The sequence below is a fragment of the Plutella xylostella genome, chromosome 4 (genome assembly GCF_932276165.1).
Source record: "Plutella xylostella chromosome 4, ilPluXylo3.1, whole genome shotgun sequence".
NCBI classification, from domain to species: domain Eukaryota; kingdom Metazoa; phylum Arthropoda; class Insecta; order Lepidoptera; family Plutellidae; genus Plutella; species Plutella xylostella.
Genome location: NC_063984.1, coordinates 2,073,317 through 2,077,390, shown reverse-complemented (window position 1 = coordinate 2,077,390; position 4,074 = coordinate 2,073,317). Strand labels below are relative to the sequence as shown.

General features: G+C 36.9%; 1 long non-coding RNA gene across 1 annotated transcript; it reads left to right on the top strand.

Annotated features, from left to right (window-relative positions):
- Positions 1 to 1,193: 1,193 nt before the first annotated feature.
- Positions 1,194 to 2,859, top strand: LOC125491000. Its single transcript, XR_007268045.1, has 4 exons — positions 1,194 to 1,247; positions 1,580 to 1,686; positions 1,926 to 2,036; positions 2,626 to 2,859. It is a non-coding gene; the product is annotated as an uncharacterized LOC125491000 (long non-coding RNA).
- Positions 2,860 to 4,074: the final 1,215 nt, after the last annotated feature.

The window sequence follows — 4,074 nt, the reverse complement described above, 5'->3', positions numbered from 1 at the left end:
TATGTGTATGTTTGGAACATATTGAACAAAAAGCGATGAATTGTAGGTAGTTGAAATAACAGTTAACAATATTTGTTTTACGAATGATGATTGCTATGATGATGATGTAATGATGTTTGCTATAGAATACCTACTATAATCACCAATAAAAATTAACATTTAAAAAAAATCCTTACAAATTCGTTTCAGTACTTTATGATTCCCATGGTAAAAGCTGTGCTAAAATAAAAATAAAGTTATTTTAGATTCAGCCCCATTGTCACCCTTAACTAGCGCAGCAGTCTGTAAATTTTATCGTTTTCGATGCCATCCATTGATATGTCGTATGTCCGATACATATCATGCAGGAAAATAAAAGTAATACCAGGTAGGAGTGACCAATAAAGTCATAAGTATTCTTTTCTAATGTACTTATTCTAAAGACTGCGATTGGTTACCTAAAATGTGGTAAGTAAAGTAGAACCAAGATATCTCAAGATAGCCACATTATTTAACTGTCATAGTCTATGATTGCTGATAATATTGATAGCTGATAATATTTTGAAAATTCCAGATAGGTAATATTAAAGTCATAGCTCATTAGAGCCACCCAACTCCAACTCCGCACCGCCTCGCCTCGGGCGGTTAGTATTCTTTGTATGAAATTGTATGGGTAAACGCTCAGTACATCAACTACGCACGCCCTCCACGCACGGACGGCGGGTGGACAACTGAAACATGATACTCGCACGCTTGATATGGGCTTTTTACACCTGAAATAAAGATATATTATTTTTATTTGCGTTGAAAGCGCGCCGCCCGCGAGTGGTTCCCGTGACGGTACGTCAATTGTTAACAGATTACAGGAAAAATCTTGGACTGACCGTCCTCTAGCCGTAGATCACGCGGCGTCCACCACCGGCTAGCGCGGGGTCCACAGGTTGACCACCCGTGGACCACCTGTCGACAACGAGTGGACGACGTGTGACGAGGCGGTGTGGGGTGGGTGCTAGGTGGCTCTAATGAGCTATGACCTTTAAAGAATACTCGATATTCTTAGGATGATTTTGTAATTTTTCTCAATAAAATCATAAACTCAATATTCTGTGAGATATTCTGTATCAAATCCATAAATTTATAACAAGAAGATAAAAAGACCTGAAAAAGACAAAATAAAAGATGAAGTTGATTTTAAGTTAAAAGTTACTAACTTGCTTGGTTATAAAAGTGAGTTACCTAAACAAAATGGAATCGCCAGAGGAAACAAGGTACAAACATAAAATATAATCGCGGTTTTCAATAATCCATTTTTAATGTTATATCCGTAGTCATGTTTGGACCAAAAAATACACTGGCCCTTATGTACCTACATTGTACATTATATTATTATATATCTGCAATAATCTGCATAGATGAACTTGGACCAGTGGTACCTCAGTAAGAGACGCTTCTCAAGCCTGAGATACGGGTTCAAATTCCGTATCAATGAGTTCTTCGGACCTTTTATACAATGTATTATTTGTACAAATAGTTTTAGTAATTGTATACAATACAATAATATACTTATGGCTTTCACTACAATTCTAATGTACAATTACAGACATAGAAAAGCGATGTTTCGGCGCGTGTACATCTTGCTCATAGTGAACATGTTGGGGATCGCTGCTGTATCAGTGATGTTCACTGCCCTGGTTCTGTATATTCAAAGTGAGTTAACAATTACACTTACAAATCACTTAAAAGCTGATTAAACTGCATTTTGCATATTCCCTTAAGACCTTCGTAAGCTTGGACCATTTTCAACCATGCTGGTCCACTGCGTTCACACATCCAGATATGCAATTTTCCTCAAGATGTTTTCCGTCACTGTAAATCATGTATCTAGTATAATAATTTATTGAACTTTTAGTACAAAGACTCATCCATTTTTTTTTTGTAAATTTCAGGTATTTCGACCAAACAGCCACTGTGGCTTGATTCAAACTTGGATTATTTAAAATTAAGACCGATTGATGCGCTCAGCAAAGACCAAAATTATAGTTTATTTAATTATTAGTGTAAGTATTTACTGTAAGTATCGTTACTACTGTTAATACCTAAACTTTAACTCTATGAAATTAATACAAAGGATTACTTTATCGTAACAGCAACTTACATAAATATCTTAATTTATTATGCGTGTTCTTAGTTTATCGAGCATAAACTGTGTTGACCACTTCCCAGACTATAAAGCTGGTATGGAGGGGGAGGGAAATCCCAGAAATACTTTGTAGGTATATGGAGTGACCTAAAGCCTTCCTTCATTGGAAGGAGACCCGTGCCCCAGCAGTGGGGACGTGATGGGTCGTGATGTTGATGATGATGATGGAGTGACCAGAATATTGTACTCCTGAGCTGGCCTATCAGCCTTCCAACTTCCAAGGCATGACGTAGTACATTACATAAATTAGACTTACAAAAAATGTACTTACTTAAACACTAAAAACCTTGGACTTAGCGATAAGCGAACGATCTCTTACAGGCAACCATTGTAAAACTCGAAACAAACTAACAAAGTAGATCGTTACAAGTTTTAACCTTAGCTTATTGAAATTTCTCACATGTTTTAAGTTGCCGTAAGTACTTACACATTTCATATCTCTTCAGGTGTTCTCTCAGTATTCCCGAGTAAGGTCGGCGGCAGGTGTGATGTTCGCACGAGCGGACACTCCTGAGTCGGATGATACCGCTCCGCCGAGCGAGTTATGAACAATTTCTGGAAACATTTCAAACAGAGCTAGTCTGTTATATTTAAATAAAATTTAATATTTCAATTGCTATGTAAGTAAAAGAAAGATTAAATAAATTATTAAGTGAAGGAAATCCCTACCCCAAAAAGAATCTTGTAGTTTTTCTAGCTTTTAGTAAACAAAGCACCTAATATAGGTACACAAGTAATATATCTGTAGAACACTTTATCGCTTGCGGGATGTTGTTGCAATAAAACACACAGAGGGCCACTGGGCCAAGTAAATGTTGCGGAAAATTTACTTTAAGTCTTGCAAAAGTGCGGTGAAATATCGCCCTTGTAACTAGCCGAGACGGCCCGGGATTAACCCCGTATTTATTTTAGTTTTAACCTATTTTTTTTATAAAAGCTTGCAAGCATTAATGTGAATTTTTTTCACAAATAAATGATTCTACCTCTTAAAAAAAAACGAATATTATGATGATACTAAAATTTTGGTGGGCTCTTTTGCCACAGAGCCACCATATTAGAATCAGATTATGTATTTATATATCTTAAAAGAACCTATCTAAGATGACCTTATTTGTCACAAACCCTGATCAAGGGGTCAAATATCTGCGTGGCAGAAGGTACGCCGCTATTTTACCGCTGTAACGTGGATAGAGCAACTGGAGGGGCACTCTACATGATGAAAAACGAAAAGATAGATAGATAGATAGAATTTTCTTTATTTGTACACACACATAAAAGAAACTTACATAACTTAAATACTTACAAATATGTACAAAAATGGCGGTCTTATAACTTAAAGCGATTTTTTCAAGACAAACTTAGGATGGAAGGATATTTTAGGAAAAGCTATATATAGAAGCGCTGCTGCGCGAGCTATAGTATTATTAGTATTATGGTGAGTATAGACTACAACATTTTGACGAGCATTTCTGTGTAATGTAACATTCTTACGAATAAATAAATAAAAATGTGGGGACATCTCACACACGGCCATCCGACCCCAAGCTAGGCAGAACCTGTGTTATGGGTGTCGGCTGATGTCTGATGTCTACACAAATATATATATAGATACATACTAAATATACATATCAACAGTCAACACCCAAGACCCGGGTACAAATATCTGTCTTAAACAAATATCTGCCCTAGGCGGGAATCGAACCCGGGACCTTCGGCATAGCAGTCAGGGTCACTAACCACTACGCCATTCAGCCGTCTTGAATGGTACAATACGGGCAAATGCATGATAAAAAGTTCGTAAAAGGATGATACAGTAGAACATAACAGAGAGCGGCTCGTTGATCTGTTACAAGTCAATGTTGTAGTCTGTAATTACCTTTATAGTGCCACTAACT